Source organism: Rana temporaria, chromosome 2 (genome assembly GCF_905171775.1).
Source record: "Rana temporaria chromosome 2, aRanTem1.1, whole genome shotgun sequence".
Lineage (NCBI taxonomy): Eukaryota > Metazoa > Chordata > Amphibia > Anura > Ranidae > Rana > Rana temporaria.
Genome location: NC_053490.1, coordinates 39,301,261 through 39,310,515, shown reverse-complemented (window position 1 = coordinate 39,310,515; position 9,255 = coordinate 39,301,261).

Below are 9,255 nucleotides of genomic sequence, written 5' to 3'. Positions count from 1 at the left end.
GTGAGGTACAACACGTACAACGGCACTATAAAGGGGAAGTTCCATTCGAATGGTGCCACCCTTTGGGGTGCTTTTGCCAATTACTGAGCATGCACGTTTTTTCCCCCCTCGGAAAAGCATACACATGAGCGGTTTTCGCGATGAGAAGAAGAACGACGGGAAAAACGACAAGAAAAAATAGAGCAGGTTCTAATTTTTTTGCTATGGAGCATACACACGACCGGTTTTCACGACCAATCTAAAAAATGGCAGTTTTCTCGTCATGAAAAACGGTCGTGTGTACACGACATAAGAGAAAAAGACAGAGCGTTGTCACCCAATACCAGGACTATCCTGAATAAGGACCTTGATGGCAGGATCACCGTGTATGATTTTATTGAAAGCTTCAGATATAAAAGGTTTGAAAAGAAGTTCAAAGTGACATTAACATGTTAAAGATTATCTGAGATTTTAGTGATTGGAATTATATAATTATATATACTTGTATCTTCTTTAAAGTGAATTTATAGTTATAAACATTATGGGTCAGATTCACAGATGAAATACGCCAGAGTATCTACTGATACTCCAGCGTATTTTCAAATTATCCGCTTCGTATCTTTAGTTTGAATCCTTAAACCAAGATACGACGGCTTTTGGCTTCGATCCGATCCGACCTTCGGATCGTAGGTGTAATTCTTCTGCGCCCGCTGGGTGGAGTTTGCGTAGTTTTCCGCGTCAGGTATGCTAATTAGCTGTTTACAGCGATTCACAAAGGTACGCGCGGCCGTCGCATTCTCTTACGTCGTCGCTAGTCGGATTTTCCCGGAGTATAGTTAAAGCTGGTATTTCGTGGCCTATCTTTAGACCTGCCATGTTAAAGTATGGCTGTCGTTCCCGCGTCGAATTTCAATTTTTTTTTTTTTGCGTAAGTCGTCTGTGAATAGGAAAGGACGTAACTCACGTCGACATTCAAAAAATTACGTCGGTGCGACGTCATTTCGCGCAAAGCACGGCGGGAATTTTCAAAACGGAGCATGCGCAGTACGTTCGGCACGGGAACGCGCCTAATTTAAATGATACAGGCCCCATTTGAATTCGGCGGGCTTGCGCCGGACGGATTTTTGCTACGCCGCCGCAAGTTTACAGGCAAGTGCTTTGTGAATCAAGCACTTGCCCATAAAACTTGCGGCGGTGTAACGTAAATTCAATACGTTACGCCACCGGAAATCTATGTGAATCTGGCCCTATCTTCTTAGTTTTGGATACAATAGGGAAGTGAAGGGAAAAATTTACAATTTTGAGTTCTCATCAGAACAGTAATATAGTCCAATGGGGATACTTGTTATGGAGAAAATATTCTAGAAAGGGATTTTTCTAGAATGGGAAGTGGGGGTAATTCTCTTCAAAGGAACATAAAAAAGCAGATTTAAATTATTCCTTATTCTGTCCAAAACTAAAAAGTTTTGTCACTGTACAGTATCCAATCATAAGTCATAAACCGGCAGGGTACAATAAGAGTGGTCATGGGGGCAGGATACTTCCACGACAACAGAGCTCTGATTTATCCCACCCTTCATTGGCAAAATGGAAATTGAAGAACATATCTGGGCTAGTGACAGAAGAGACACTCACCCCCAAGCCCAGAGGTATCCATTAAGTTTCAAACAAAACATGCATATATTTATAGGACAGGATACTTTTTAAGTACATGGTACAACAGACACATTGTAACAGCTCTGGTGAACGGAGTGAAGCACAACTGCGGCTAGGAAGGATTTCAATGCACTTCTCTATGTGAGAATTCAGTATTGGACCACAGGCGTCACTCTACGCAAACAGGAGTTTGGGGGTTCTCTACATCATGTCTCTCTCACATAAAGAAAGGCGTTGATCTATTAAGGTTGGACGCATTATAACATGCGCCCAGAGCTTAGCGTTTAAATTATAACATACACTTGAAGATTCCAATGCACTTCTATATGCAAGTGACCATCAGTACGGGACCCCAGGCATCTCTCCATGCAAACAGGAGTTTGGGGGTTCTCTACATCATACCACTTAAACATATAGGAATGCATTAGGCCACTAAGGGAGTTGGTATGAAAATACCATCAACCCTTAGCATAGAAAAGTTAGAGCGAACATGTTCAGCAAGTTAGGACAAGGCCCATAAACAAATGACACTTATGTCAAGCATGTAGTAAATAGGAGTCGTAAAGACAACTAATAGTTGCATGTGAGAGGCATATATAGCTCAGGTAATTTTGAGAGTAGATGTCCCTTTAAGATGTTCCTCAGCAAACAACCATAGACATAACAGTTAGTCCCAAGCAGTATGTTAATAGCTACAAGCCATAATAAATAACAGCAATTATTTTAGGTGGAATATATGCAGCAGTTCTTCCTATAGTACTACAAGTGAAACAATTGCTACTTATCCGTTTGCAGGGCTTGAGTATAGCGTCAAGGGATTCCGTAGTAAAGGGTGTCAGCAAGGAAGGTCTTGAAGGTTGTCCCCAACAATGGCAATGTGAAGTAGCCAAGGTAACAGCAGAAATGCTGGAGTTGCAGCTTGGTGAAGTTTTGCAGCATGGGGAGCGATGGGACTATTGATTGTAGCATGGCCGAGCTACGGCTGACAATAATAGAACAAGGTTTCTTTTTAACCTAAATGCCTTTATAGGCAGGAGACAGGTGTAGAGAACCCCCAAACTCCTGTTTGCGTGAAGTGATGCCTGGGGTCGAATACTGAATTCTCACATAGAGAAGTGCATTGAAATCCTTGCTAGCAGTTGTGGTTCACTCCCGTTCACCAGAGCTGTTACAGAATAATATAACCATATCATGAACCCAGCGGAACTTGCAAACCATGTTGTCACCCTTACTCAAAGGGTAGATGCTCTCGCTCAAACTGTACAAAATCTACAAGCAAAAAATCAGGCCTTGCAAGATTTAGATGCCCTTACCCCAAATCTGCCTCGTCTCACCCCCTGAACTTAAGGTTAACCGACCTCCTCCTTTTTCTGGTGATCGAAAGACCTATAGAGAGTTCATTAATGTGTGTAAATTAATGTTTGAACTCCGCCCTCGCACTTTTCCCCATGATAGGATTAAGGTCCTCACCCTTATATCCTATTTAAATGGTGAACCTCGTGCTTGGGCAAATACCTACCTAGAAAAAGAGGATCCAATCCTAAATTCTTGTCAACAATTTCTAGCAACCATGTCTTTGCTATATGATGACTTTAATAAGCAACCCACTGCTGAAAATGCGATTAGGAATCTCAAACAAGGTAGACGACCAGTTGAGGATTTCATAGCAGAATTCCAGAGGTGGGCTATTGAAACTGAGTGGAATGATGTCACTCTGCGTAACCAATTTTGCCTTGGCCTTTCCAAACCACTCAAGGATGAGTTGGCTAGAGCCAATCTCTCTCCTACTCTTAAGGACATCATACAACATTCGATCACTATAGATCGTAGGTTAAGAGAGAGACGAGCTGAACGTCAATCAAGTCCAATAACATCTGCCCCTATGCCTAAAAAATTTAGTTTGATTCCCTTTGATGAAAAAATGGACATTGGTACTACACGTGCCCCACTTACCTCATCTGAAAGAGTCCGTCATCGCTCATTGAATCTTTGCCTTTATTGAGCCTCATCGGATCATGCCAACTCTTCTTGTCCTCTTGTAAAAAAGAAAAAGGATGAACGTAAGCCAATCCACCAATGCAAATTGGCTTGTTCTGTTTCTAAACATGCCCCTTAAATGTTTTTACTTCTTATGTTACAGTGGGATCAAGTTAGAATTCCTGTTAAGGCTATGTTGGATACAGGCTTCATGGATTCAGGCCTTGTTTTTTCACAAAAAATTCCACACTTGAAGAAATCATCTTCCCTTTCTGTGAGTTTTATCGATGGAACAACTTCTGCATCTGGACCCATTTTGTACCAAACTCAACCTTTATTGACTATTTGTGGAGATAATCATAGTGAATTTTTGACCTATGATGTTATTCCATCTCCTTTATTCCCTGTTGTTTTGGGTTTACCTTGGCTTAAAATCCATATTGTAGGGAAGTCAAGTATAGTGGAGTCCGGTTAGATAATTGATATTTATGTATTAGTATGATGACTATAAATTGTTCCGCAGCAACACACCAGGCTCTCCAGAGAGTGCATTTATTTGACTTCCAATACAGAACAAAGTCCAAATTCCACAGATGATACAAATCCAACAGAGTAATTCAAAGTCCCATTTGACTAGATCAGTTCTAGACCTGTGCCATATTCAGAGAATATACAGAGAATATTCTCAGAGACAAGACTGGCCTCCAGAATTATATTGCCTATCCACTGAATAGCTGAGAAATTTGATTGGCTGTCTTTTATCTACACCCTGTCTTTCAGAGTGACAGATAATGACCCCAGCCAAATGTTTCCCATGAATGAATACCCCCTCAAGTCTAATTACCATCAATAAATACTTCCTAACGTATGTAAACAATGTACCCTTTGAGGTTAACGGGCCAGACCTCACACCTAGGTAGTCTTAGATAAGATTAACACATCTAAGGGTCTTCAGCTGTCCCTTTGATATGTTAGAATTCAGCTGGCTTGGACAGTTCAACTGAATTCCTGGTCAATATGGTAATGCAATACAATATATTGTGCAATACATATAACATAATATATTAAATACCTACACATATATATTAATATTACAACACATATGCCTACTTTTCTCTGGGATCAAGCAACTGTACTTCTGCATTCACCATATTGTAAAAAAGACTTGTTATCAAGTTGCTCCACTGCTTCATCTTGCCCCTCAAGAGATACCATCCCAGTACAAAGTTTTTCTGTTAACCGGTCAACTTGGAAGTGACACCCGGAGTGGACATTCCTTTCTGCCGACACCTTGTACAGATACCGGAGTGAGGTTAATTCCCCCCAATTCATAGGAGCTTCTTTAAACTAAGTGTGCAGTGCCTGGAGAAAGACTGCAAGACTGAGACATATATGAAAGCAATATCCAGGATCTAGGAACCGGATTCCCCTTAGTCTTGTTGGGAGACTTTAAACAAATCCTGTGCCCATACTGACCGCTATAGTGGTCATTTGCTCTGGTAAGCAGACTACAACACTATATCACTTGGGTGTTTTTGTGGTGGATAGATCGCATGGATCTCTTCTGATGTCACATCTAGAGTATATTACCAGCTATTCACCTGATTCACATTGGAGAATTCATTCCTTGGACTTGTATTATTCACTGTTCCTCATGTTTGGACTATACTATTATTCACTTATTATATAGCATGGGTCTTTGATTGCCTGCAGATTCAGGCCACCTTTTTTACATTTTTTCTATTTATATATTTTTTTTATATATTTTTTGTGTTTTTGTCATTTATACCTATGTTCAGTCATTAGGTAAGTATTCACTAGTTTTTGCGCTGTACCTTCTTTTTTTAACAGATAATGACCCCAGCAAAATGTTTCCCATGAATGAATACCCCCTCAAGTCTAATTACCATCAATAAATACTTCCTAACGTATGTAAACAATGTACCCTTTGAGGTTAACGGGCCATACCTCACACCTAGGTAGTCTTAGATAAGATTAACACATCTAAGGGTCTTCAGCTGTCCCTTTGATATGTTAGAATTCAGCTGGCTTGGACAGTTCAACTGAATTCCTGGTCAATATGGTAATGCAATACAATATATTGTGCAATACATATAACATAATATATTAAATACCTACACATATATATTAATATTACAACACATATGCCTACTTTTCTCTGGGATCAATCAACTGTACTTCTGCATTCACCATATTGTAAAAAGACTTGTTATCAAGTTGCTCCACTGCTTCATCTTGCCCCTCAAGAGATACCATCCCAGTACCTTGAATTTTCTGATGTATTCAGTGAGAAGAATGCAGAGACATTGCCTCCTCATAGGATATATGACTGTCCCATTGAATTACTGTCAGGTACCCCTATACCTACGGGTAGGATCTATTCTCTTTCTCAACCTGAACTTCAACATTTAAAGAAAGATTTACAGGATAATTTAAAAAAGGGTTTCATTAAACCTTCTACTTCTCCTGCCAGTGCTGGTATGTTTTTTGTTACAAACAAAGATGGTAGCCTCAGACCTATCATAGACTATCGAGCCTTGAATAAAGTCACAGTGAAAAATCGCTATCCTCTTCCACTTATTCCTGAATTGATACAGGCTTCTACCGTATTTACTAAACTCGATCTTAGAGGAGATTATAATCTGATTTGTATTAAATCAGGTGATGAATGGAAGACTGCCTTCCGCACACGTAATGGACTCTTCGAATATACTGTTATGCCTTTTGGGTTGTGTAATGCTTCAGCATCTTTCCAAAGCTTTTTGAATGATATTTTCAGAGACCTTTTCGACATATGCATAGTTGTATACTTGGATGACATACTCATTTACTCAGATGACTTGATGCAACATCGAAAACATGTCAGATGGGTATTTGCAAGACTTAGAGCTCATGCCTTATACGCCAAACTTGAGAAATGTGTCTTTGAACAAACTACTATCTCCTTTCTTGGCTTTGTCATTTCTCCAAAAGGAATACAGATGGATCAGTCCAAAGTGACTTGCATTTTGAATTGGCCTACACCTACTTGTAGAAAGGCTGTACAGAGTTTTTTGGGCTTCGCTAATTTCTACAGGAAGTTCATAAAAAAATTCTCCTTATTGGTGAAACCACTTACCCAACTTACCAGCTCATTGGTAAAATTCACCTGGTCAAAGGCTGCCCAAAACGCCTTTCAACAATTAAAACATCGCTTTACCACAGCCCCAATTCTGCAACTTCCCAATCCTAATTATCATTTTGTATTGGAAGTCGATGCGTCACAATGCGCTCTAGGTGCAATCCTTTCTCAGAGTCCTACTCCTGATTCACCACTTCATTCTGTTGCATTTCTCTCCAAAACTTTGAATACAGCTGAATGTAACTATCCTGTTGGTGAAAAAGAATTGCTTGCAATTAAATGCGCCTTGGAGAACTGGCGACACTTACTGGCAGGATCATTACATCCCATAATGATTTATACTGATCATCGCAATCTACAATACCTCAAGTCTAACAAAACTCTCTCCTCTAGACAGCTACGTTGGAGTCTCTTTTTTTAAAATAGATTTGATTTTTTGATTACCTACAGGCCTGGTGCAAAAGATGGAAAAGCAGATTCTCTTTCTAGACTTTCAGAACCTGTAGAAGAACCTTCTGCTCCATCCCTTCTTATTCCTTCTCATAAGTTTATACTTGCTAATATCAATCTGAAACAGTTACTTAAACAAAGTTTGAATATGCAAGATATTACTATCCCTCATGGCTTAACGTAAGATTAAGAAGGTTTCTTTTAAAAGCAGACTAAACTTTTTATTCCTCCTTCTATGGTTATCCATATTTTAAAAGTTCTACATAAATGCTCCCCTAGCTGGCCATCCTGGAATAGAAAAAAACACTGATCTCATTCAACGTTATTTCTGGTGGCCTAACATGACTAGCACCATAAAATATTACGTATCGACATGTGAGGTCTGTATAAGATCCAAACATAAGAGAAGACCACCTTATGGATTGCTCATGTCTTTACCTATTCCTACAAAACCTTGGGAAGCATTGTCTTTGGATTTCATTGTTGAATTTACTCCTTTCAATGGATATAACACCATCATGGTAACAGTTGATATGCTTACAAAATGGCTAATTTTATCCCTCTGAAGAAACTACCTTCTTCTAAAGAAACAGCGCAAACCTTACTGGATTATGTTATTAAATTACATGGTGTTCCTTCACGTCTAGTTTCTGACAGAGGTTCTCAATTTGTTTGGAAATTCTGGAAGGCCCTGTGTCATATTCTCCAAATACACCATAGATACTCCAGTGGATATCATCCTCAAACAAATGGACAGACAGAACGAGTAAACCAGTGTCTTGAACAATATCTCAGATGTTATTGTACCCATCTTCAGGATAACTGGTCTACCCTTCTCCCTCTCGCTGAATTTTCTTACAATGATTCAACTAGTTCTTCTACTCGTTATTCCCCCTTTTATGCAAACTATGGGTTTCATCCCAATATTCTACCACAGTCTTCATTACTTACAAATGTACCTTCAACGAATGGTTATTGGTCTACCCTTTCATCCGTATTACAAGTTTTGAAACAAAATCTCAAACGTGCACAAGATCGTCAAAAAGTCTATTATGATCTTAGGCATAGACCTTCACCATCTTACAAAGTTGGCGATCAAGTATGGCTCTCTACAAAAAACCTACATTTGCATCTACCAGCAAGGAAACTCGCCAAACTATTTCTTGGTCCATTCCCAATTTCTAAAGTAATTAATCAAAATACCATGCAACTTTCTCTCCCTCCGGAACTCATGATTCATCCCTCATTTCATGTGTCTCTTCTCAAACCCTATCGACCTAACCAATTTCCTGGTAGGAATCCTCCTCCTGCACCTCCTATCCTAGTTCAGGGTGAAGAACATTATGAGGTTGAACGTATTCTAGACTCTGGAAAAAGAAGAGGACGTCTACAATACTTGATCAGATGGAAGGATTATGGTATACAAGAAGAGGAAGTGCATGCACTCAACTTATGTAGTCAATTTCATTCTATATATCCTCATAAGCCTTCACCTACTAAGATCCCCAGGAGGGTATCCCTTAAGAGGGGGGTACTGTAACAGGCGCTCCCTGCACCATCGTAATGTGTTCCAGCATGGAGCGCATGCGACAACCGCGCAATGACATTATCGATTGGTGCCATGTGCATTTCCACCGTGGAACGCGGAAGTGCGCCACAACTAGGGATGAGCTCCGCGTTCGATTCGAACGTATGTTCGAATCGAACATCGGTCGTTCGATCGTTCGTCGAAAATCGAACAAAACGGGTCGTTCGCGCCAAATTCGAATGACACTAAACGTCCCATAATTCACTGGGGCGTTGAGCGCTGATGATTGGCCAAGCATGCTGTATGTCCCGCATGCTTGCCCAATCACAGCGCTCAAAAAACGAAGAGCCATAATTGGCCAAAGCCAGGGTGGCTTTGGCCAATTATGGCTCAGGGGGATTAGTACACGCCCCACACTATAAAAGGCAGCCTGCACGGCTGCCTAGTGTAGTGTGTTGGCGGTTCTAGAGAAGATCAGTCAGTCAGACAGAGAGAGATAGAGAGATAGAGACACAGTGTCTTA